Source organism: Tupaia chinensis, unplaced genomic scaffold (genome assembly GCF_000334495.1).
Source record: "Tupaia chinensis unplaced genomic scaffold, TupChi_1.0 Scaffold000094_1, whole genome shotgun sequence".
NCBI lineage: Eukaryota > Metazoa > Chordata > Mammalia > Scandentia > Tupaiidae > Tupaia > Tupaia belangeri.
Window position 1 is genome coordinate 5,226,369 of NW_006159556.1, and position 14,473 is coordinate 5,240,841.

Here is a 14,473-nt window from a genome sequence, read left to right on the forward strand (position 1 = left end):
CTTTACAACATTTAATATTGAGAGTTTTTCTATGTTCAATTTCTTTGAATACTTAGGAAATGATCCTTTCCTTTTTTGATTTTCCAGACTATTTTTATGACTCAGGAGGTGCCGTTTTCAGGGGATGTTAACATCCATTAGTCCTTACAGAGGACCACTGGGTAAGGGAGGGGGCTGTGACAGGCTTTAGAGTAAGTCATCAATATTTCTAGGCAGTATCAGTGAAGCAGTTTCATGGCTCTTGAACTAGAAACATGTTTACTATTACCACAAATCCCCATTTTCAACTAGTTAAGACTTATTATTTTATCAAACATACAAGTTGATTTATTATTTTGTTAAATAACATAGGGAAGTCATTTATATATTATATATTTAATATATCACAATTTTTATTTGTTGTCTTCCACATAACATTTCCTACTCATACATGAAGAAATTATTCTCCTCTAACTGAAGTAGTGAGGTTCTTACTATAATCATTTTTAATATTTTCCCCTTCTAAAATGTGTTTATTAAATCATTCATTTAGATATCAAATATTTATTAAATGTTTATAAAACATCTTATCCCTCCCATGTGAAATAGAGTAACTGATAAGCAATAGCTTTAGAAAAGTGAGTAATTTTTAAATAAAAAATCAAAGGTTTGAGATAAGAGGTAAGGACAATTTTTTCATAACTACCTTTGTATGTATTCTCACAGTTCACACATGTATCCTAACTCTATTTACATACTACCCATTGAGTTGTTTCAAATGTCAACCACATGCTTCCTCTGTCAGTGAAGCCAAACATGAATGGCCCATATTAAAATCACTCTGGTTGAGACCAGCAGTTGGCGTAATGGCTGTGTCGCTGGACTCCCATGTAATCGACTGTGGTCGAGTTCCAGACTCGGTGGCTTAAACTCACACTGGGTGTGTGTGTGTGCATGTCCAAGATCCCAAGAGGAGAATGGAAGAGAAGGGATTGTGGCATGGCCATCCTCCTGGGGGGGTGGGTTCTTGCTTTCTGTCTCTCTGTCTCTCTCTGTCTTTCTGGAGAGCACATGTGCTCTATAGCAAAAACCTCTCCCCCCAAAAAAAATAAAAATAAAAATAAAATCACTCTGGTCACTGATCTGATTCTTTAAATATTAAAGCAACATCTTCACACCCTACAATTCAAAGACACAATGAGCAAAGGCTCAACTCACTTATGACCAATTTTCAAACAGTTACCTATTCTTAACTCAGAAACCGTCTAGTTTTGATATATCTCATCTACTTTTAAGATATCTACTCTTGCTCAGGTCTTTGTCAGGAAATAATGTACTTTTGACAAAATAATTACAAAATTGTAGTTTCTAAAAGGACAATTAGATTCTTTTGGAACCTATTTTTCAAAATGTTGAGAAATTAGTTCATAAGATATCAATTCTTCCACTTTGACAAATAAGCAAAACATAGATGTTGAGCGAATTTTGGAAAACCATACGTCATGTTTTTTGGCACATGACAGAATCCTATTCTCCTTTCATTCTCAGTTAATTATGTCTTTTTAGCTCTGTGTAAAGGTAAGTCCCAAAGACTTAATGTGTGCATTTATAGATAACTCTAATATGTCAAATATGGTAAGAGTTGGACACGCTGATACATATTACTTGGATTGACGATAAATATTTCATACTTTTTAAAAAAAATGTTCTATAGGGCATATATACGTGTCAGAGAGAGATGGGGTGGAGGACTGAGAAAGCATCTCCCGGGGGGATGACCACACTGCAATCCTACCTCTTCCATTCTCTTTTGAGATTTTGGGCACACACAGGCACACCCATGGTCCAGTGTGTTTTTCAAACCATGGCATTGAGGACTCAAACCGCTCACTTGGCCATATGGGATCCAGCTACCTTAACCAACATGCCACTGGTTGGCCCCCACTATTTCTTCAGCTTTACTTATTTATTTATTTTTTTAAAAGGTTTTTTGCCATGGGGAATGTGTGCTCGCCAGAGAGAGGGAAAAAGAAATCACTCCCTGGGGCATGGAAGGGGATAGTCATACCCAAATCCCTTTTCCTCCATTATCCTCCTAGAATTTTCCTCATGCATGCGCACATGTCAAGTTTGATTTTCAAGCTGCCAGATACGGAACTCAAACCGTGTTGGCCATGTGGGAATCCAGCACCTTAACCACCATACCACCTGCCGGCCCAAGATTTACTTTTGATGTTGACTACATTATATTTCGTTTGTTAGATGAAGCAGGAAGGAAATATGAGTAAACCCATGAAAAACAAGTAGGCTGTGGGAAGATGCTGAGATTTGCATAGAATGAGTGAAGGAGGTTCAGGGTGGTTGAGGGGTCTTAGAGAGGAAGGAAACCATGAAAGAGAAGACATCTATAAGCACTGAGCTGGAGCAGGCCAGCCACAGACAATAGATTATAGATACTAAATTCAAGAACCCAAGTCTCTCAAAATAGGGTAAGTAAGGAAGGAACTAGCAATTTTGGTGACCAATGCAAGCAACAGGAAGTTGGCTCTCAAACCTACTTTGTAATTCATGACAGGATTCCTATCTACCATTGGAAGGGAAGCATGTGCCATCAATATGTGACTTCAACACTATCTAAAATAGCACAGTGTTTCACAACCATTTAAAAAATTGTGTCCCTCTATATTTAGGTTCCTTGGACATACTCCAGGTTGCCCTACTCTGGGAATGCTCTGGGTTTCAAAATCCTAGAGTAGTTTAGAGGGGAATAGTTACTGTGTTTTGAAGACTGGACCTATGGCATTGAATTTCACTGGTGAGAAAGTACTTCAGCAGAGGTGAACGCCAGGGCAGGCTATATTAACACAGGCGCGGCCATCAGAATTCTCTAACTCTTGATCTGCTCCTCTCAGTTTTCAGGTTTACAGTAACACTAGATGACGGCTTTTGCTAAGGAATCCCAGAGAGCTTTTAGAGATAGCAGTGAAGGTGGTGACTGTGTGAACAGCTACTAAAGTATATTACTCTATGTTTAGTTGACCATTTCAGGCAGGGATGTTTTGAAGAGCCCCAAAGAACTGATGCAAACAATACTTCAAGCATCAACTCTTATAAACTATTGAAGCACATGCCTACCTTGTTGCCCACCTCCTCTCACAATCCACACTCCTCACGGCAACTACAGTATTCATTTCCTCCTTATTCCCACTGATGAGTTCCCATAATTCTCTTGTATCCCCACAATGGTTTTCCATTGTCCTTAGCATTAACCCAAATGCCTCCTACTACTGTATGATTTAGCTCCTGTTTGTCTCCCTTAATAAGTGTTCTCATCGGTTGTCCCATTTTTCTAAAAGTCTCCCCTCATATCGTCACAGAACTCTCTCTTTCTCATCAATCAGAAACTCATCTCAAATGCTAACTCCTCAGAAAAAAAGTTTTCCTGCCCACTTTAGCTAACCATTTTCCCGTCTACATATTCTATCTACCCCATTCCCCTAGGTTATGTTTTCTTCATTGCAGTTACCAATGTCAGAATTATATTTTATTCTTTTTTACTTATTAATTTGAGCAGTCAGTTGAAATGGCTATAATTTCTCTTCTGGAATAAGTTTTACTAAGATCAGAAGTATATTGAAACATATAAATAAGACCAGAAACAAGATTTAGGCTTTTTAAACCACATTATTCCCAGTGTTCAGAACAGTATCTACTATAAAATAAGCCTCTGACAAATATTTCTTTAATGAATTGATATATTTCCTGCATAGGCTACTACACTATAGTCAAAAAACGTCTAATATCAGCCCGTAAACATGAAGACAAAGACTAATCTACTTCTCCAGTGGACCTAGTAGTGCAAATCTCCTTGTAGCTTAGCAGCTAAGATTCATAGAAAATAAGAGAAGAGCCCAGCTGAGCTCTAAGTATTTAAGGTACATAAGAGACCAAAGTAGGTATACATGATACCTCTATGCTCTTGAATTTTATTAACAGAAAGGTCAGATAACATTCTTGACTTGCCAGAATATTCTCTATGGATACAGGCACCTAACTAGATACGTGATTGCATTTGTTAGAAGGTCTTAAGAGCTTTGTGACATCTCCTTCATTTCCTGAACTCTAGTTTCCCTTATTGAAATAGCAGATTCCCTAAAGCAAATTCTATCCTTTCCAGGTGGTTTCAAGAAGCTACCCTCACCCACCACCTCTTTAGAAGCAAAAGTTAAATCCTTGAACTTGGGACATATGTTTTCTAAATGAAAATGGGGGAGACCAGATAATTTTGGCAAGGTGAGCTCACTGATAATTTAATCTCCCATGAAGACTCTGCTCCACACTGAATCAGAGCTCTCTAGTGAGCTGTAAATTAGATTTCCTCTCCTGTCTCATGTCCTACTGCTTCCTAATTACGTGTTCTCATGAGTCAGCCTCTCTGGTTCTGGGGCGCAGACACATTACGGGATAACATGACTAGCTCAAGGCACTCCAGGTCTAGCCACATCAGAGAGGCAGCTGTGTGATGGCCAGAAAGAGAGAGACTAACTATTCTTTGGGAGAAAATGACCTTCCCTAGGCACCATGGCAGTCCTCCTCCCAGGACACCATTGCCTAAGCTCTGGGGACACTCAGAGGCAAAGAACTTAGTTTAAAGTCATTAAAACAATGGTACTGGCTATATATAAATCTAAGTACATAAATGACATTTATTTAGTCAAGAGTACTAAGCTACTAATACTTATTGTCTCTTACTGACAAGGCCTTGTACCAGTAATGAAATTTGCCTAATTCTTCCTTGCTATCTCACAGATGATATTTCTTTTTCCAGAATATAGATTTTCCCAGAAAAATAAGGTAAGTCCTTTCCATCTTCGGCTGCATTGAAACCCATATTTACTGAGCCCATATAATGTTTGAAATGCTTGTGTTCAAAGACAAGGACAAAATCCAGCCTAAGAAAGCTTACATCCTGGCATGGGGAGGCGTTTACAGATGGGAGGCAAGCTTTGAGTTATTGGAAAGCACCATGGGATCGAGACTAGAAGTAACCAAAGATGGCTGCTTTGAAGAGATGAAACCAAAATGCTTCTGAACGCAGAAGAAGGAGAGAATTAGCATCCAAGGCAGAAGATAGGACACACTTGGGTCACTTCAAGTATTTCTTTCTTTCTTTCTTTTTTAATAGAAAACTATTTAATTTTATTTATTATTATCATTATTATTATTATTATTTTAAACTGACCAGAGAGAGACAGAGAGAGAGAAGAGCAAGCGTGAGAGTAAGCTGCCACATCTGGGACTCAAAGTGTGGTCAGCCATGTGGGAGTCCAGCACCTTAATCACCATGCCACCTGCGATCCCTACTTCAAGTATTTTTAAAGAGCTGGAATGTAGAAGGAGAGACAAATATAACAGGTAAAACAGGCAGAAGAGAAGATAAGTAAAAGCCTTCCTAAGGAGTCAGCTTTTATCCTAAAAGCAAAGGGCATTAAAGGCTATTAAACAGGGGATATTTTGTAATTAGAAACAAAATGCTAAGTGAAGAAAGAACTCGGCATAGGTGGTCTAAAAGACTACGGGAGGCCTTGTTTCTACATCCGAGTAAGACATTGTGGTAGTCTAAAATTAGACAGGAGGGACTGAGGGATAGCGATGGCCTCAAAAGATACTTTCAAATGGCCACAATCACGAAAGACAAACTCTCTTCCCAAATTTCCACAATATCATGTCCGAAAAATGTATCCAGTATTAGAACTGGATGAGTTTCATATTTGGTAAACCCTTATGATTTAAAAGGTATTTCTCATAAATGCTCGCTCTTTACAGATGAGGAAACTGAGGCACATAACATGAATCTCAAGAGCAATATTTGAACTCATGCTTATCTGATGAGGGCCCGTATTTTTTACACTTAACAGCCTCTTTGAACATAGCATAGTATGAATTTTGGACACTTTAAAAAAATTGGACGTAGATACTTAGACTTGAAGATATTGTCTGGAATATTATTTGGCAATATTTTAAGAGAATCTTTGCAGAACTGTTTAGGTTTTCTAGGCATCCGCATGTTCAGATTTGCGACTATATACACAAACCATCGTATTTGTATAGTTTCTGTGGAATGACATGTTTAGCTACCATGCAAAGTACTGATCCTTCATCAAGTTCCTTCTAATAATCTAATTATTTTTAAATCCAGAAGACTTCTTCTCACACTCTATTAGGACAGCTGGTGGAAACCAGAATGAAAGCGGACTTGGCAGATACCCTAGTTCCATCAAGTCAAATACTCAGTTTTGAGTTACATGGAGTCTGAAGGTTAATTCAGTTTCAATGAATCTAGGAAGGAAAGAGGTAAAAAAAAAAAAAAAAGCCTCTACAGACATTGAAAGCAACCTCAATAGAGAAAATGACAATAATTTAATTCAAAGATCTTAACTGGCTTTATTCTAGAATTTGGCAACATTATTCTATTATCCCGTAATGTGTTCCAGGGAGTTAAGCAAAAGAGGATTTATAGAAAAAGAAGGGCTGGGGAACCAGCAGTTGGCATACTGGCTATGTCACTGGACTCCCATGTAGTCAACTGAAGTTTGAGTCCCAGAGCCAGTGGCTTAAACTCACGCCAGGCGCGTGTGCGTATGTGCCCAAGATCCCAAGAGGAGAATGGAGGAGAAAGGATTGTGGCGTGGCTATCCCCTCTGGGCGGTGATTTCTTGCTTTCTGTCTCTCTGTCTCTCTTCCTCTTTCTGGCAAGTGCGCACGCCCTATAGCAAAAACCTCTCAAAAAAGAAAAAGAAGAAGGAGGAGGAGGAGGAGGAGGGCTGGAAAGAGCTAAAACGAAGAATAAAAAATTGGTCATCTAAAAGTTACTTCCCTCGTATGTGAAACAGAACAATAGGAAAATAACTGACTAGTTAACATGAGGTTACTTCTTTAGAATGAGGAGTAAACAGAGGGAACTTCATCATCATGATTGAAATTGGCCTATTTGGAAAACTAAGCTGTTATCTCCTTCCCATTTCCCAGAAAGTCTGATGACTCAGTTTTGTTTTGGTGACATGGAATGTCAGCATGAGTGACTTTTTTCTGTTCTATAGTCTGGTCTGTTGGAGCCTAGTGCAAGAGCTTAGTCCAAAACACTGGCCTCCTATAATTTTTATTTAATAATAGAAAGGGGCAAACACAGCTCACACAGGAGAAAATTTCTAAGACTTGTCTTAAAACTTGAGCAGGAAAATTCCTTCTGTAGCATGTTTCGTACTCTCTGTGGGTAAAGGAACCACCGTCCATCACTATCATACTACATTATGGTCCAAGACTTCACTTAGAGTAACTCGCTTCTATTAGCTCTTGTCTTTTTAGATGCAAAACAAGAAAAGTCAAACATTCTTACACAATTTGGTCAAGGTGCTCAATATTCAATAATGTGGGTCAGAGCAACTGTACTGTCTTAGTGCCATAGTTTATTTTAGTTAAAATGATGCACATCAATAAAAAAAAAAGATGCTTCATTGTAAGAGAATCACAGGTAACAGGTTGTATTGGTTAATTTTAAGAGTCAACTTAACTGGGCTAAGAGATACTCAGTTGGTAAAATGTGATTTATGGCGTTTCAGCGACAGTGTTTCCAGAAGAGATTAGTGGTTTAAGTCAGTCTTCAGTAGACTGACTAAAACAGACCGCCTTCACCAATGCAAGGATGTAAACAGGACAAAAGGTAAGTAAGGGTGAATTTGCTCTCTCTGCTCGAGCTGGGACATCCTCTCTTCCTGTTCTCAGATACTGGTGCTACTGGTTCTAAGCCTCTCAGACTGACTATGAGAACCACTGGCTCCCCCAGGGCCTCAGGTGTTGGGATTAGACTGGAATTACAAGGACTGGAATGACACCACTGGATGTCCTGGTGCTCTAGTTTACAGATAGCATATCATGGGACTTCTCGGCCTCCATAATTGTGTGCGTCAGTCCCTTGGAATACTGGGTTGCTAGAAAAGTCATGACGTAGTTTTTCTATGCAAAAATGTGTCCTGACTTTTCCAACAACCCAATGCATGTCTCTTTCTACACACACACACACACACACACACGCACATGCACACGCACATACACACACACATTCTATGGGTTTCATTTCTCTGGGCATCCTGACTAATTCACAGACAGTACCTCACCTTCTATATTAAATAATACATTTCCACAAATATCTTGGCTATAAAATGTAAAGATAATGCTAGATGAGTGCTCCTAAGCTATTTCGATTATTTCAAACAAAGCACAGACTTCATTGTGCCAATATAATAGCCATCAGTGAGTTCATTTGATACACATCACACTGAATCAGATCTCAAGCCACCCCTCTGCCTCGCTCCTGAATTCTTTTCTGAAATGAGGACTTTCTACCTTATGTGGCAAGATGATCATGGAAAGGGTGGGCACAGCATGGAAAGCAAACATTCCCAGGTGGAACCAGGGCTACCAGGCCAAACTCAATTAGGTTTTCAACCTTCGTTCTGCAATGAGTTGGATGACCTTGGACAAGACATTTCACTTTCCTGGAGCTTAGTTTTTTCTTCTATATAAAATAAGGGGATTTAGTAAGATTACCCTGAAGGTTCTTTCAGATGTGAAATTCGACTATTCTCTGAGATAATTATCTCCCATATGTTTTAAATTTGCTTAGGGTTTATTTATCTTTGAGGATTGGGAGTATATCTGTTGTATCATAAAGAAATGAAAACAGCCAGTTATTGACAAAACAACTCTAATGGTAACAATAATAATGATTTTTATGATTCCCAAGAATATAAACAGAGGCAGTAGGGAGATAGTTCAAATTTTTTTTTCTTAGTTTATAATAGGAAGACTATTAGAATTTTCTTAGGGGAAAAAGCATCAGCTATAAAATGTCCAACCACTTTGTGTGTAATAATTTCAAATATTAAGCTTATTTGGGCTCTCTAAACATGTTGAGGATTAAGCTTCCTGAGGTTATATAGAAGAAAGATTTCTTTCAGAAGATTTCTTCCTATATAATCATTTGTTTTGTTTTGTTTAATTTGCTATAGGGCAAGTATGCTTGCCAGAGAGAAAGAAAGTAAGAAAACACCTTGGGAGGGATGGCCATACCACAATCCCTTTTCTAATCTCCTTTACTGGGCATGCACACACATGCTCTGGGTGCATTTTGAAAGCTGCTGGGTCTCTGACTCAAACTGCACAATCAGCCATATGGGATCCACCCACCTCAACCACCTTGGCTAACTCCCCTAAATGGTCAGTTTTACAATGAAAGAGTGAAGCCAAATTTATTAGGCAGAATGTTAGAAATGAATAGAGGAGGCACTTCCCTCATCCATAATCTTTGACAACTTCAAGGATGGTTCAGAAAATAACAAATTGCCCAACCATGCTGGTCTACTGGACCTAACCTAAGCTTCGCTGCAACCAAACATAAGGAAGCTAGACTTTTTACTCATTATTATTTTGATTACTCTTCAAAACAGAAGTATATTAGGTATGCAACATAAAATTTAAAATTCCTGCCCTTCCTATCCACACCAATACTATTCTTAAAGATCAACTACTGCTAGGTTGACCCTGTAGTATAGTAATCTCTGTAATAAGGTCTTGGATCCCACATGGCCAACACTGGTTCAAATTCCAGCCCCAGATGGACAGGTGTGTACCCAAAATCATGACTGGATGGAGAATTGATGAAAAAAATATTGTGGTGTAGTCATACTCCATTGGGATGCACATTATCTCTCTCTCTCTTAATCTCTCTTTCTCTCATGTGTTCTCTGGCAATAAAAAAAATAGTCTGCTATGTATTTCTCTAGATACTTATCCACTTATCTATCTATGTCCACATATATGTATACTTACACACATATATACAAATGTCTGTGTACACACGTATTCTTTTTTTAAGGTTTTTGTCATAGGACTTGGTAAAGAGAGACAGAGAGATACTAAGAGAGAAAGTGAGACATCAACCCCCCAGCGGGGATGGCCATGCTGCAATCCTTTCTCTTCCAATCACCTCCTGGGATTTTGGGTAGGCACACACACATACCCATTGTGATTTTCAGTCTGCCAGTTCTGGGACTCAAACTGCGGTCAGTCATGTGGGAGTCCAGATCCTTAACCACTATGCCACCTGCTGGTCTCTACAAATGCATTTGCAAAAACGTAAGCAAACAAACAAAAAACAGACAAACAAAAACTGTCTTCCTTTACTACAATTTTTGGCACAGTTATTAAATTTATTGACTTTCAAAGATAACCAAATAAGCAAGACAATAAGTGTGTCTTCTTTTCCCATCATACAATCTTTTTTTCTTGGACTTATCTATACAATTTATTAGGTAGCTAAGAAAAATAAGTGCAATTATATCTTAACAGGAGATAAGATGCTTAGCATAATGACCACCTAATAAACGTGCGCTGATTGGAGTGAATGGATGAATCATACTCATGACCCTAATCTCATCAATGCGGGAGAAGCTGCCAGGAAACATCTGCTGTGAATTGACTTCTCTCATATTTATTACTTTTTATCAAGTGTTCATGAATTACTTCTTCGAATGTCTTTTAATCATTGGTTTTCATAAGGACATTTCTGCTGCAATCACTATTTGACCACTAAAGCTATGAAAGTCAGACCTGAATATATCCCCCTGGTCCACATAAGTTGGTCTCTGTGAGGTCAAGGCTTTGCAGGGTCTATTAATCCCAGTCTCTTTCTTGAGTACAGTGTCCATGATTTAAAAACATTTGTTTGTTTTATGGCAGCTTAATTATTAGGCCTAGCCATGACCCTAAGAAGACAGAAGAGAAATTTTCCCCTACTCCCTACATTGATAATCTCATCTTTAGATCATCTTTATCTACCTTTCTTGATTCTAATTTATGTTCCAGATAACTATCTTTCAGCTTTCAGTTAGTTTACTCAACAAACAAGCATTTTTTTATGCTGTTTTATCACTTTGGTTTTGAGCTCAGGTTCTCTGAATTCATGGTTTCCTTACATTCTTAAACAATTCACAGCATTGGCTTCTTGTGGAAATCTAGATTTCCATTGTTTTTAATCCACTCTTAGATTTTTCATGCAATCTGTATCTACCATGCTATTCTCAACCTTCTTTGTTTCAAGTGTTTTATTTTTGATATTATTTTGCTACAGCATGTTTGCAAGCCGTCATGCCAGTTCATTTCCCATTGCTCACTCACGCTTAACGCAACAGCCACATCTAACTGATCTATTTTTTTTTCCTGAGACCGTGAAGGTGAATCTCTTTGACACCCTTCTTACCTTGTAAGAACACTATTTATCTTTTCTTCAGAGCAAAGATGACTCTTCAGTAGTTGATGCACTTCTTTGGCTGTATACTGTCTCAAGATTTGCAAGTTTAGGGCAATTCATTTCCTCAACAGCCATTTCCAAGGGCCAAATTATAAACAAAAGATAATGTATGCATCATGGCATGGGTATACTAACATACACTTTATCCCAGTTCACACATAAGAGGATATCTTGCCAGACAAAAACAAGGGTAACAGAGTTTAACTCTGACCACCAATGTCATAGTTTCTTAAAAGAGAACAAGTGTAAGCACTTGTTCATTAGAGTCTGAAGACGGTGAGCTCTCCGACATCCTCTCTTTCTGGCTACAATTACATTTGATGCTTGGTAAGAAAAGAGAGAGGGACCAGCAGATGGCATGATGGTTACATCACTGGACTCCCATGTAGTTGACTATGGTTCGAGTCTTGAACCCAGTGGCTTAAAACTCACACCAGGTGCATATGTGCCCCAAAATCCTGAGAGGAGAATGGAGGAGAAGGGATTGTGGTGTGGCTGTCCCCCTTGGGGGGGGTGATTTTTCACCTTATGTCTCTCTGTCTCTCCAGTGAGTGCACATGCCCTATAGTGAAAATCTCTTAAAAAAAGAAAAAGAAAAAAAAAAGGATAGAAAAGACATGACTAAACTATACTATCAAAATCTTAAACACTTTTTGTTTTTCTTTAATAACTTGCCCCTCTGTGGCAATGTATATACCAAAGAACAGGTACCATTTTTCTTCTTCCCTCCCAGGTGTTCAGGTTGCTATTTCTGGGATACTCTGTTCAGTCTTTAGTGCTTTTGGTGTATCTGGCAAGCCATCTTCCTCTTGCATGGAAATTCCATAAACCATGCTGTCTTAGGGTATGTAATAAAGATGTAGAAGCATTCACATGGGAATGTGTGAAGAGTCAGTATGCATGTGTTTGTATGTGCGTGTGTGTTTATGTCTATGTATATGATGGCCACATAACACATGATATATAACAAACTATGCAGCTTAAAAGACATAGACATATACTGGGTCATCAGAAAAGTCATGATGTATTTCTCTATGTTTTTCTATGCTCAGGCATGTCATGACTTTTCTGACAACCCAATAAAAATGGCCAGTTGGGAGCAATACAACCTGGAGAAACACATCAGCTTATCAAAAAGAGAACATGAAAACGTCACTGCGTGAAGACTTGAGATGGTAAGGATAAACCACAACATTTACAACTATTTCTTAAACATTAGAACTGCACAAAAATTTGTGTTTGTCTTTGAGAACCAGAAAAAGGCAGGTGGGCTCAGTGCTCTTCTTAACAGAGAACTAACACATGACCTTCACCACGTCTTCTCCGATAAGAAGTATAGAATAATAGAGGAGTACTTCTATTATTTTCTATTTTATGTATTTGGACTTTCCTCCTATTTTTCATATAGAATGTTACAGTGCTCACTATCTGTGGGCTCTGAGGAATCAGTGAGCACTCTGGCAACAGACACGGGACCATACTAGTCCTTAACATGCATAAGAATCACCCAGAAAACTCATTAAAAATGCAGATTCTCATTCTGGCCTCTGGCTGGGGATGGAGATCTGAGAGAATTTAACAAGTTCCAGGTAATGCCGTTGGCCAAAGAGCTACATTTTGAGTGACAAGGACCTGGACACTACTGACCTAGAGAGAGCAGTTCGATTTTAAGGACCTAGAAGTGGTGGTGTGGCCACAGAACGAGGAGTTTTTTCAGTGGGTTAAATAGCGCCCAGACCTCCATGCAAGCACAGAGTTCCAAAATCTTTTTTCCAATATTTTTGTTATTCTCTGCTACACTATCTTCTCATTTTTTGTGTGTGTTTTTTGCCCTTATTCTCAGTCCCCATCCCCCTTCTTCACTTTCTTCTTCTACAGTAATCCCCCTCATCTGTGATTTTTACTTTCCCCAGTTTCTACTATCCACAGTCAACTTCAGTTGGAAAATAGGTAAGAACCATACAATAGATTTTTTGAGAGAGAGAGAAAACCACATTCATATAACTTTTATTATATTATTATAATTTTAGTTATGGCTAATCTCTTACTGTGTCTAATTTATAAATTCAAATTTTAGCATAGATATGTATGTATGTATGTATAGGAAAAAATAAGTATAGGGTTTGGCATTATCCAAGGTTTCAGGCATCTGCTGGGGTCTTGGAGCAAGTCCCTATGAATAACAGAGACTATCACTGTTCACACAGACAGTCCTCGCTTAAACAAAGAGTTCTGATCCTGCAACTAGGTCATTAAGTGAATTAATTGATAAGCGAAGAGCTTCAAGGCAGATGTCTAGTGGCGTGTCATGGCGCCAGAGGGTATGTTTTTTTCAATAAATATCATGTGACACCACACTAGAATAGTATAATTCTATCCATACAAAAAGCAGACATTAGATAAAGCACCAGAAAACACGACATACCCCTACATAATAATATCAATCATGCATAATCATTTTTATTTATTCTGAATACTACTATGGGTGCACAATCAAGTCCAAATTTTTAAACAAAATATGCATGACTGAGAACACTGCGTGTAGAGACCATTAACCGACCGTAGGAGTGAGTCAAAGACGGAGAAAGGCAATTCTTGGTGGGATGTTAAGTGAGGACTGACTGTGTTAAAGGATGGCTGAGTCGCACGGGAGGGAAACAGAAATGTTACATTGATGATTCCTCCTGGGGCTTTAAGTATTTTGATTATTTTGCTGTAGATTACCTTGTTGCTGCTACTTTAGGCCGAAAACAGATTGTGAAGCATAAGAAACCTGACCCTGATAAAGTGCAGCAGAAAAACATTTTTAATGTTTGTACTCTGAAATTCATAAGGGTTGGAAATAAATTTATGCTAGCAAAAATCTTTTTCAATTTAAAAATTTATAATAAATTTTAGCACAAAAGACAACTCTGTGTTCTTAGTGTAAATTTATTTCTGCTCTGTTCTCAGCTTTTCCTTACCAAAGGACTATGCTGTACGTGAGGTTTTATGTTTTAAAGGAGAGTGGTTATCATTGATTTTTTTAAAAATGTATTTTATATCTAAAAAGCTGATTTCTGTCTTTGAAACCTAAAATTAGAAAGTCTGTTTACACTTTTCATGATAAACACCCATATCTATTCT

General features: G+C 38.2%; 1 protein-coding gene across 1 annotated transcript in view; it reads right to left on the reverse strand.

The window, feature by feature from the left end:
• Positions 1-14,473, reverse strand: part of ARHGAP24 (Rho GTPase activating protein 24) — a 527,420-nt gene that overhangs the window by 220,805 nt on the left and 292,142 nt on the right. The gene's annotated exons all lie outside the window — the stretch shown is intronic.